This window comes from Amblyomma americanum, unplaced genomic scaffold (assembly GCF_052857255.1).
Source record: "Amblyomma americanum isolate KBUSLIRL-KWMA unplaced genomic scaffold, ASM5285725v1 scaffold_430, whole genome shotgun sequence".
NCBI lineage: Eukaryota > Metazoa > Arthropoda > Arachnida > Ixodida > Ixodidae > Amblyomma > Amblyomma americanum.
Window position 1 is genome coordinate 20,599 of NW_027526901.1, and position 12,922 is coordinate 33,520.

Genomic DNA, 12,922 nt, shown 5'->3' on the forward strand with positions numbered 1-12,922 from the left:
ACAATATTCTACAGGAATACCTTATGGTTTAACAACACACCCTAGTTACAAGGCAAAGCACTTAAAAAAAGAATAACCACAAATGTGTTTCTTAGACAAAACAAAGAAAGATAACCGGAATGGAGGGGATCACCTTGAACACAGCAGTAACATACTGGTACTGCAGTTCCTGCAAACATGGTCGGGATTATACGCAAGTCAAGAAAAAAATCTCTTGCCTGCTTTCGGAAAGCCAGCAGAGAACAGTTTTCCATGATGCCCAGCAATTCAGGATGGAGGTTCCGCAGGTTAGGAATAAGCCAACTGAATAATTGATTTCCATAGTTAGTCCTACATTTAGATTTTATGAAAACAGTTTTCCTAAATTCGTATTGCGGGTCATGCTTCGTATACTTTGATATGAATAGTTGTGGATCTCTCTTAAAATCTAAAAAGGCAGTCTCAGACAAACGCATCTTGTACAATGACTCAATATCCAAGATTCTATTTTGCATGAAATATAACGTTGAGTCGTGGACCGGTAAGTTTTCAATGAAACGGACACCTTTTTTCTGTAATAATTATAGGCTTTCCATGTTTGACCTACCTGTAGTGCCCCATACGAGCAAACAGTAATGAAGCCGCGAGAGAGCGGTATTGAAGTAGAGCTCATGTCGTAAATAACGAGGTAATAGCAGACGAAACCTGTTAAGCACACCAATGCATTGTGCAATATTGCGTTTAATAAAGTGAACATGGCAAGACCAGCGAAGGTTTTCGTGGAACCGGACGCCTAAAAATTTTATATCTGAAACTCGTTCTAGCGGTCGCGATTGAAATGTCACTTCATTATAAGAAACTGGTCTGTTAACAGAACTAAAAACAATGTACTTTGTTTTGTCAAAGGACCTGAAATAACTGAGGCAGGGACATGATACAGTGTCCAATGACACAGAAGCAAAGCACTTCTCAGGAAGTGGTGTGGAAAGAATGCACTGCAGTAGCAGTGTGGCACTTTAAGGCAATAATGACATGGGCATTGCTACAATTGTTCAACAGCTTGCTGTCCTGCCAGCCCTTCCTGCAAAGCCAAATCCATGACGATGGCTCTGCTGTCATCAGGGTCCTCATCTGACTTGCTCACGTGGGTTGCAGAACCATCCGCTTCACAGGTACCCTCCTATAATTAGGAAGAGGATGTAAAGAAAGTTACAAAATCAGACAAAAGCATGACCATGCACACAAGTTTCTGAGACTCACACTCGCACACCACAAAATGCAAAAGGTGCTGCATGCAAACTACATACAAGTATGCACAGGCCAAAACTTTCTTTGCAGCTAAACAAAGCTGAATATTTTTCTTGAGTTATTTCTTCACATAAAACTTACTCTAAACTGAATGAAATGTACTTCATATCCTTCAAGCAGCACACATTTATTTATCAGTGTACCCGCATGCTAGTACGGCATTAAAGTGGGGGAACAAATAACTGCATAAAAGATTTATCAGAGAATTCCATTAAGGATATTCTAAAGCACTCCTACTTACTGCACATTTATTTTAGCTTGCAAGCACTGCCATCCTTGGTCTGCATTCTAACTTGCACGACAGAACCATGCGTTGTATTCCCAAAACAAGCAGGGCTTGAAACAGGAGCCTGGCTTGGAGAGTGCATGCATGTAAACTCATTCCTTGCAATGATGCATATCTTTAGCAGTGCAGATGGTATTGCAGGCAATACACTGCACTGTTATTTTTATCTATGAGCTCTGTGCACATTTGACACAGGTGCCGATGCTTTCAGGTGGACACCATGCCTTCAAACTCCAACCCCTTTTGCCTGCCATTCACTTCCTCACAATACCTGCCAACTATCTCGGGAAAAATGGTGAACAAGCTAAAAAAATTGCTAGAAAAGCTAAACAAAAATGCGCTTAACCTACGAAAAATCTGACAAAGCAGCACCCGCACTATACTCAACATTTAGACTTCACTCCTTTAGAAAAATCTGTCGAAAACATGAAATAGCCCCATAGTGATGCTGGCAGTGCATTGTAATAGTACAATGAATAAGTATGGTTTGCATATATATTCACGTATTTTTGAAGAAAATATATTCGAAAAAAGCAGGGGGTAATTTTTGGGGAAAATAAGGTCATTTCAGTACGATCATGATGTTTGGTCGAAATTCAGGTGCCTCCCAGAAAATTTTGGAGCCTTGACAGTTATGTGAAAGCTTGAGCAGCAACAACTCTCAGGCCAAAAAATTCATTCTTTGGCTGCTTTATTAAACCCAAATTTAATTTTACATCAAAGATTTGCCAGGCTCTAAGTAATTCTGAACTCTACTCAAGCAGTCTGTCTAAAACATTTTGACTTATACAACACCAATGTTTGCCCAGACCTAATAACTAACAACAGGGGACAAAATGTTTCATGGAATGCCTTATGGGTACATCAAGCAACAAAATCCATGCATCCTTCAACTGTCACCTTTCCATCACCCAATTTATTCTGGGACTAATCATATTGTAATTAGTTGTAGCAGACTGTTGAACTTTTGAGCCAGTCATTATTCGTCATGTTTTCTGTCGTTTAGGTGCAGACTTTATTATTTCCACAGTGCAAGCAATAAAATTTTAGTTTGAAGTCAGCGCTCATCTGTGTGTGTGTTCGTTTCATCCCTGTGTCAGTTCACACTGTTTGTATCAACGGCATACCAGCTCACCCGAGCTTTTCTTCTAGCACTCACTAATGTGGGCAGAAGACTTCGACACTTTTACAGCACACATACTACAGTAAAACCTTGATAATTTGAACTCTGGTAATTCAAAATATTAATTGGTGGAATTTATATGCTGCTTTAATTTGTAAAATAAATTTTAGCAATTAATTTTAATTGTCAGCTTGCAGATGTGTTAACACAAAGACCTAGGGTGCTAAAGCGGAAATGGCCAATTTCACCACAAAATCGGGAGCACCAGAGTTCCACTGGTAATGCAGCGGCGCGTTGCTCATGATAGGCGCACTGTGCATGAAGCAGAGCGACTCTTAATCAGACCCTTCGATGCTTCACGTACTATAGCGCAGAAAGTGGCGGCACTGATGACTTTGCACGCGGCACTGCAACGTCATGCCAGCCAAAGCGACCCTCTGCAGTTCACTGACACCGGACCACCATATGGTGGCGTCGACATGCTTGGCAGCGTCAGCTCCAACAAAGAGCGTAGTTTTTGTTTCGCGAGCACCAGCGCCAAATATGTCGATACAAACAACGCCGTGCCATGTCCAGACCCAGATTAGCCGGAAGGACTGCACGTGCTCTCTTTTCGTAGCTCCTTTTCAACTCAAAGCAGCCGCTCTTCGGCACATGCACCTTAGAGCTGAGCTATGCCACTAACCTTTACGTATCCAACACTGGTTGCCACTCACGCTTGTGCACTGAGAACATCGTATGAGTATGAACGTGCCAGCAAACAGCAAAGCTTTGACAATGACCGAGTTGCATCAAAGAGAGATGCGCGATTATATTTTGTGGACGTTGAGACCAGAGTGACAGAATTTCAGCCAACTGGCAGTGCCGCGGCGACTATGATGAGTCAAAACGAGCTACCGCCATGAGAGGAAATTTAAACATCTACCGCAACTTTGTAGAGTACAATGGTGATGACTGTAAAGTGCTGCAATTGATTGAACAACATTTTGCACTTGCCATTTCCATTTTGTTTTGATTTCGGATAATTCAAAACTCTGTTTAATTCTAATATTTTAAGCTGTACAATGGGCTTCGAATTGACAAGGCTCTACTGCATATATGTGCTCAATTATTGTGCCTCAAATGGTAGTTTCCCTCAAAATGTCCACCAACATATCAGCCAAGACTATACCGTTGTTTGTGATTTATGGCAAATAATGTGCACTGATGCACTGTACCAAACATGAGTGTATCAACTCGTTTGACTGGCAGATAAACGCATAACTGGCGAGTATTGCTGGCCTCACATTGCTTCACATGTGAGGTTTAGGTTTAGGTTTTAGGATTTAATTTCCCGTATGACTCAAGTTATGAGGGATGCCGTACTGAAGCGCTTCGGAAAATTACGGCTGCCTGGGGTTTTTTACCGTGCGCTGACATCACACAGTGCACGGGCCTCTAGCATTTCAATTCCATCGAAATGCAGCCACCGTGCCAGTTCACAAGGCGGGCACACAGCAGCACATTATATAAGGGTACAAGCTGTGACAGCACTGCTGAAAAGATTAAAAAGCAACGCAGAGAAATATAATTGACAAAGTATGAATCGCAATCTGTGTTTCTCCATTTAAATGGTAATCTGCTTCATGGACTTCGAACATTTAAACAGATAAATTTCAGTAAAATCATGCTGCAAAATTTGATGTTCCTTCTAGCCCTTTCTGATGCTCAAGCAAATGACTACTATTTATATCAGAACAGCTTTTTCACTCAGGTTCTACAGTACCCTTAAACGCCAGCGCTTGGGTGTCCTCCTTCCACTTAAATGAAGCATTACTTTTAAGCTGTTACAAGCAATGCAATTTTCCAGTCAGGCTCAAGCAAAGCAAAGGTACACATAAAGCAAACAATAAAAAAGCAGACCTGAAGATCAGAAAGTACTTGCAAGCCACATCCAAGCAAAACCCGCCAGCCATCATGAGCTTCATGCTTCCAAGTCAGACCCTGACACACCATCATGCAAACGAAAATAAAGCAAACAGAAGTGGCCAGAGATCATAGCAGAACACATGCACAGCTGCGACATAACTGGCATAAGTGCTAAAACAAATCACCCTATGCAACTACGAAGGTGCGAATTGCCCACAACACCCAAGAAAGCAGCGATGCACACAAACTTCCACCAGCAAAGCAGAGTGCTACAACAAAGTGTGCAATGTGCAAGTATGGTTACAGCTGCATGTATGGTCACAGCTGGGTGCTGCACCAACCTGCACTGTGCCATGGCACTCTATAGAAGGCACAATGGGAACGGCTGCTTTAGGCCTCCGAAGAGGTGTGGGCCACTGCTTGTGCTGTTGGCTTTGTGTGTTATAGTAGATTATGTCTCCAGGGTAGTAGGGGGGCTTTTGAGCTTGCGTCTGCTGCATAATCACAAAGGCACCAGACCAGAAATGAAGAGCATCCTTAAAATCCACTTCCCACTTGAGCTCTGTCTCCCAGAAAATGCCCATCCCAGCAGGACAAAATGAAGCACCAATCTCCCCGTGCAAGCCCCAGCAAAAGAGTGCAACCCCGCCTGTCTGCTGTAGCCTGTACAAGATGGATACTGATGAAAACAGACATGTCATTAAATGGGTTTCCTTTTCATAACTTCTCTGATATTCATTTCACTATCTAATATATACAAAGCAACTTCTACACATTAGACTGCTAAGCTTCCCAGTAATTTCCTTGACAGACGATTTGGAATCTTTTCTGGGTACAGAAAAGAGCGCACATCCTTTGCTTAAAATGCTTTCACAACACCAACAACCCAGCAGGCATCTTTTGTCACAGTGCCAATAAAGATGACGCAGGAAGCAAGGAGTTCTTATTGACAAAAACATCTGCAGTTCCAGCAGAAGGTACAGCCTTCCTCAACCACATGTGAAGCAAATGGTATCTCATGCAAAAACCTTACAATGCTACCACTTCTGTAAATAAAGGTGCCGCAATGAAGAGTAGAATGCAGGCTTTTGCTTTGGTCCAGAAAGAATCGTGACAACCATGAATATCATATGACATTGTAAAAATCATTGAATTCCTGCCACAGAAACACTTAGGCCCAGTTATAGAAACACTGTATTCCCATTAACACACACACTACGATTTCAATGCAATCTCGGCCTGTTAAAGGCAACCACAGCCAAGTGGACGCCACAGAAAAGTGCAGAAGCAACAGAAGATACATCAATGTTATCCAAGGCAACACTTCAGAAACCATTGAGTGCAGCAAAGCCTCCAACACATAACAGACACAGTCTCCCATGCATCAGCGACTACCGTCACCGTTGTGCCACTGCTGCTTCGTGTTTCATAATGTGCAGATCTATGTCCTTTAGCCCTCCTTTCCTTTCGCTACTCCACTCAATTTTTTCAGCGCCCTATCTTTCAACAGCCCGCACCAGCTTCTATGTACATTCATAGCGGCGGGACTCAGTGGAGGCCTGGACTAAGGGCCCAACCCTGCTTTGAAGGTCAAAAGTCTGCAGCGATGAAGACGAAGATCGAACGCTAAACCCTTAATGGATCAAATAAAGTTTTTCTCTCTCTCTTTGTCCTAGTGGCGGAAAAAAAACATGCTACATTCATATCTTGCGTGCAAATATAATGCGAGTTGTGTTCTGAAACCAATGAAATGAAAAAAAATATGCAATGTATTCGTGCAAATATGGCATGAAGGCCTCTCGCTCACCAGAAATTTGAAACTTCAACCGGTGCATCCCCATATACTGTTGATTCGAGACATATCTGACCCAGATATATAGAATTACTGCCTATATTGAACAGCTGTAAAATCTCATTTGGAATCCCATGTAAAAGTATTGCAAATATGTTTGCGTTTATCGAACTGCCGTGCGCTCCAAATTTGATGTACCGAACTCCGTGCGACGCCACACCCCCGCAAGTGCGCTTCTCCTAACACACCCCACCCTGGAAGTGGACTTCTATCACTGCACACCACTGCAAATGGGCTTTTTCTAAGAGTTCCCGGTCTTCCCGAAATCTCATCTTGTGTGCGGTGTTGGCGTTGGACGCCTTCGTGCGGAGCTGCACAAGAGTCACGTGATGAGAAATTTGTGGGGTGTGAACAGAGACTGGAATGGCCATAGGGGCATGCAAGGGGCTGGGAAGAGGGAAACCATGCTGGCCGCAGGCCCGTCGGTGCCAGGTTTCTGCATGCTGGTTAGCTGACTCCACTGGAGTAGCCAAAACAAGCGATGTTATCTAGCTGTCATCAACGGTTCAGCCATTTTGGCTCTCACTGCTGTCGGTGCTGTTTGGGCTTATGACTGGACTGGTAAGGTGCAGTGGTCATTCTTTTCATTTTGTTTGCGAGGCCAATGTGAGTTTAAGACTTGTGCGGTGCCATACGTTTTATTTTTCGAGAGCCATGAACACAAAAAAAACACAAGAATTTAGACTTGGCTACAAAGGCGGACATCATTCGATGGGTGGAGACCAGTGAGAAAAAGTCTGTCGCCGATGCGTTCGGAGCTCTTGCAACGCACTCACTACAATCCTGAAAAGCAAAACCGACGTGAAGCTGAAGGCAGAGCCATCCAGTCGCCCTGGAGCATGTCGTATGCGTGCTCCGACGTACGCCAAGGCCAAAAAAGCTTTGTACGCCTCGGTTTTAAAGACACCTGCCAGAACCATTGCGGTCGGTGGACCAATGCTCATGGAGAAATTGAGATGGTTTGTTGTAGCTATCAGAGAAGACAGCTTCACTGGTGGCACTGGTTGGCTGCATCGTCAGAAAGACCCTCACAGGTGAAAACCAGCAGCACTGATACAAAGAAGTGGCTGTCGGAAGAGTGGCCAGAGATTTGCGATAGCTTTTCACAGTCTCAAATATTCACCGCAGACGAGACAGCATTGTTTTGGCAAATGCTGCCAACTAAGACTCTGCACATGAAAGGCAGCGCATGCCATGGTGGAAAGAACAGCAAAGTGTGCATCTTGATTTTTCTCGCTGCAAATATGAAAGGGCCATGCAAACTGCTGCCACTGGTTATCAGCAAAAGCAGGTCACCAAGCTGTTTCAAAAACATGAAACACATCCAGGGTCAATACGGATTTAATAAGAGGGCTTGGATGACACGCAAATTTTTACAGAGTGGCTCCGAACATGGGATGCTGAACTGGAGAAGTCAGGCCGCAAGGCTTGTCTTTTCCTCGACCATTGTTCTGCCAATCATGTCGTCTGCCAGTTGAAGGAGATCATCAAATTTCTGCCGCCAAATACAACGGTGAAGCTTCAACCTCTCGATCAGGGCATAGTGAAAGCGTTTAAGGTTGGTTATAGACAATGACTGGTGCAAAGGCTCCTAATCAACCTTCGGTTGAGAATCGAATTCAAGGTGGACCTCCTCGGAGCCATACGGATGCTGGCTGGTGCCTGGAATGACGAAGATAAGCACAATTGTGAACTGCTTCCGCAAAGCAGGGTTTGTGGTGGCTTCAGACGACAGGTGCCTAGACACAAAAGACGATAGTGCTGGATGGCTGGTCAGCAAGTTTCGTGAGTTCTCAGCGTTTGCAGGCACCACCCAAGACGGCGTAACAGCACAAGATTTTCTCAGTGCTGACGACGACGTGCAAGCTATTGCGGATCGTGCTGATGCTGAGATTGTGGCTGACATCATAGACACCGAGGAGGCGGACCCGAGCAGTGGCAAAGATTCAGGCAAACAGACCCAGCCACCATGCATTGCGGCTGAACTTGCATCGACATTCAGCGTCATTCGTCGCTGTTGTGGAGCAATGGAATGCACTAGACTTTCTCATTTGGATATCATCAACAAGCAGAAGAAGAGGCAAGCTAAGCTCACGGACTTTTTTCTAGCGAAATAATGTATGGAATAAAGTATGGTGGTCGTAAAGCTGCACTTTCATTTTTTTTTGGACTTTGGAGGAGAAATCAGTAAGCTCCCACTTTTCACGATCCTGGAGAAACTGTCCGAGATGTGTGCAATTTTGAAATAACCATCTCATGGTTAATGCAGTGAGTTCGGCATGTTGGTACATATTTTTCAGAAAAAGCATCTCATAGGCATATTTTATATTTCGAATTATGGATATTTCGCGATCCCCTTCGAGTTAGATATATCAGGGATCGACTGTAAATCTACACAAGTATGTACTTGTTTGTCATGCACATTCAACCTAGCCTATAGCTAATAAAAACTTTCAATGTCCTGCCACACATTTGTTTTGGTAACATGGCTGCAGATTCAATCAATGGACTATTATTCGTTAATGTAGGGAAGCAGATGGCCAGTACCATAGCTTAAATGGCACAGTGCCAAAAGTGACATTCAGAGGTCATGGATTTAGATAGACCCCAATGTATACCTTCCAAGCCAATAATACTATTATCCACATATATTTTTCACAGTGTTAATGACTGCTGGCTTCCTTCGGTCAATTTCCAAGGCCACCATGATGCTGCCTAATTTCTGGCTGGATGACAAGACCAATTCGGTAACTGTGTTTAATAATACTTCACTGAGAATATCACTGCGCATCTCTCAAGATACTGCAATATTGAAGGCCATGTTTAAAAATGCCCAGTGTAACAATGTAGTAGCCAAGTGCACGATTGAATAAACAAGTCAAACTGGTGCACGATTTCTTGAGACTGTCGCTCCGTCCAAACCTAAGTAATAAGCTTAAATCATAGTCATTAGTTGTACTATAAGCCAAGTTTTTCTAGTAATACAGTTAAACTTATAACGAGCCCAGGTAGAGCAAATTACACCTCATAGCAAACACCCGAAGCTGTTATATCATTATTCATGCAAAATATACTTTCTACAACAAACTGCAAATCGCAGATAGCAGGGGTGGCCAGACAGGCATATGCAAAGAGCATTATCTTTTTAAGAGCTGCAATTTTAAGGGGCGAGGCATGGCAATTTTTAAAAAATTTCTTGCAACAAGGCTGAGAGCAACAATGAATCCTACTCACTCAGGCAGCGATCATGAAGCAAGCACCTTGAAGTTTGGCTGTCTTTAGAGCCAGAAATGGGAGGGTGGGGATACAGATGCCAGAGAGTCACAAGCTGCACTTGGACCCACAAGGAGAAAACAGTTTGGCCACCCCTGGGATATAGTATCAAACTCTGCGTGCACGCAGTCAGCACTGAAACCAGCCTGCATGCTGGCTGCGCCAGCTCCTGGCAGTGATGCCTACTTGCACCGCTCCACAGGGCCAGATGAGAGAGAGTTTTGAGCAAAAGCAGCCCTTTTCGAACTCCACAATTTTTCCCAACCTTGCGCTGCTGCGCAGGTACTCCCCACGTGATCAACAATGTGGGAGCAGCTACGAGCCTGTGATGCTTTAGGAAAGAAAGGGAACCAGCAGATCATGCTTTAGGAAAGATAGGGAACCAGCAGAACTGCCATTGGGCAACATGGGGTAAGAAAAAGCAAGATTGCAAGGCTACGTGATATCAACAGCATCATGCCAGACACTCTCTCCTTTTTAATGCGACAGTATTTAGGCCGTCGTCACACAAAAAAATTTCCGGCTTCTCCTTAATGAAATCCCCTGATGACATCAGGGTCACGTGACCCCACTGACCAATCATGGGGCACGACCAAATTTGTAATTCTACACGAAATTCTCCGATTGGTCAAGATAAGTGATGTGACCTTGTGATGTCACCACAACTTGTCCACCAAGACAGGTGGCAACCTGCCCACCAGACTGCCTCTTGCACATGAGTTGTAAAAATCTGGCAAGTGCAAAAAATACCAAGTTAAACCTGGATGTACCGTATTTACTCGAATGTAACGCGAGTTTTTCTCAGATTTTTTCTCCTTAAAGTCTACCCTCGCATTATAATCAAATACCGCATTTCGATTGGCCTAAAGGAGTGCTGCAGTGCAGCCATTTCAAAGCAGTCAACTTGGTTTCGGTTTCCGCAGTTTTGCGATCTTATGCTGGCAACATGGGTACCACAAAAGCCAAATCCGCATCCATCCAAAGTCAAAGCGTTGTTCTCTTTTATTTTTTTGTGTTCGTTGCGACCGCGTGCTCACACGCTCAACGCTTTGTCATGTCGTGTTCTTGTGGCATTGCTCGTGGTGTACTGATTCAGTGCACACGATGGCGACGCATCATGCTCAGTACGACGCCCGTTTAAGAGAAAAGCGATCCTGTTAGCTGAAGAGGTATGGAATTTTGTGGCAGCTTGAAAATGACCTCAACAAGTCAACCATCTGCGGATGGCGGCTGCAGCGGGAGGGGCTTTTTATATGTGAGCCCGACCACAAAAGATTTCGTGGGTCTCGCCACGGCCATCACGTCGAGCTGGAGAAAACGTGGCGGACTTTATTATCGAGCAGTGCAACCGTCTCATGGGGTTCAGTGTCGAGCTGATTCGTTGGAAAGTTAGAGATGTTGCTCGGGGGATAGGAAGTGCAGAGCATCTCGTGGGTGGGTGCAAATGTTCATGAAGAGGAATGGATTTTCTCTGTGACGCACAACATCGATACGGCAGAAGTTACTGGGAGACTTCGATAGTGAAAAGGAGGACACTGTTTTCGAGAACTCAGCCTCCAAAAGCGTGGAAGCTGAATAAACATGTTGGCCACGATGTCTATTGAAGGTACTTTGTTTTGCGTCTTTAAACCTCGCATTAAATTCATGGTTTTATTTTTTCCTGCTGGCAGCATGTAAAGTCACCCCTCGTGTTACATTCGCAGTCGCGTTACATTCGAGTAAATACGGTAACAAACGTCCATGTAGTGACTTCTTTGAAATTACAAGGCTCCCCAATTCCACAACGCCTTGGTTACTCCATGTAAAGAAGGTGTTGCAGCGGTCGACTTTGAAATAACAAACTCACCATGCCAACTATCCATTAGCTACTGCAGTGCTATTAGAAATTTGGCCGAATTACGCAGAAGTTTCATGAGATAAAACACGAACTAGTATGAGAGGAATATCTACAATTGCAATGAGCGAACGCAGTTGACACAAGATGCCGTGCTCCAGTGTGATCCGCACCTCTGTGCAATTACAGATGTCTCCGCAGCTTTTGCTTTCGTTGCGTCACATCAAGTGGCACTACAACAGTCCATGTCGAAAAGCAGCACGAAACAACATGATGTAGCAAAGAATGCACAGGATAAGCAGTGCACGCCCATTGCTGCTGCTCGATTGTGACCGCAATTCACAGCAGACGTGCAACGGGAGCGGAGATGGCAGGGGGCACACCAGCAACGCGAGGTGAAGAGTCAGTTTTCGAGGGCAACAGTGAATGAGCAGACAAAGAGTTTTTTTTTTTATGAGCAACAGGCATGCAGATAGGTGTAGGTGCTTCTGACTACCCCATACTCTCCCTGCCCCACATGTAGAGGCATCGTGTTTTTGTCTATCTGCAACTTAGATGGTGGTGGGTCCTGCCACATTCACGTCGTCAACGTGAGCACGAAATGAGTGTCTACAACTTCAAGTAACCAGATTTACTGTCAACATTTGCCACACCGTTTCAACTGCATTTATTTTTCATTCTGGCTTCCTTTCAGCACAGTCCTTTCGAGCTTTCTCGAGAAAACTGGCTGTAACGAAAATGTGCACATAACAAAAAAAAACAGCGGAATCTTCTCAATTCCGTCATAACCAGCTTAACTGTACTCAATGCACCACCTTTACTGGTTTTTTTTCTCTCGGAGACCAGTGCCACCTTCTTTCTGTGTTCACCTTTTTTTCATGCACCCACCACACATTTTGCCTGACTCGAACACCTTTGAATAGTTGGCTTCTTCTTGCAACTTTTAGGCTCAGTGGTGAAGCCACTTAATGAAGTGCCGTTTAATTGTCTTCAGTGTCCACTTGCCTTCAAGTGTTGGCCTCTCGATACTACACTTCGCGCACGCCACAATGCTATCATTTCGTGGTAAGCACATCGCTATGACCAGGTGGACTACAGCAGTTTCTTTTCAAAAATTTTTACTATATAAAAAAATGTCAGCTATGGAAAGTGAAAGGGGACCGCAGTTTCATTTTACTACATCAGAGTTTACTATAACGGGGTTCTATTGTATTAACATAATGACTTCTGCGATGTTATAAAGAGAATAATCACTCTCCAGAAACACAGCCACAATATATGTAGAGCGTCAAGTGCCAAGATGCTTGCTGAAATCTTTTATCACTTGTTCCTTTCAGAACCTAGGCTCAAATATTTGTA

At 44.1% G+C, this 12,922-nt stretch overlaps 1 protein-coding gene across 1 annotated transcript in view; it reads right to left on the reverse strand.

Moving 5' to 3' along the window:
* Positions 1-15: 15 nt before the first annotated feature.
* The window catches only part of LOC144112621 (uncharacterized), a 32,611-nt gene continuing 19,704 nt past the window's right edge, over positions 16-12,922 (reverse strand). Inside the window, exon 6 of the mRNA XM_077645419.1 lies at positions 16-1,159. The gene's annotated coding sequence lies outside the window, so the exon portion shown is untranslated. The remainder of the gene's footprint in view (positions 1,160-12,922) is intronic.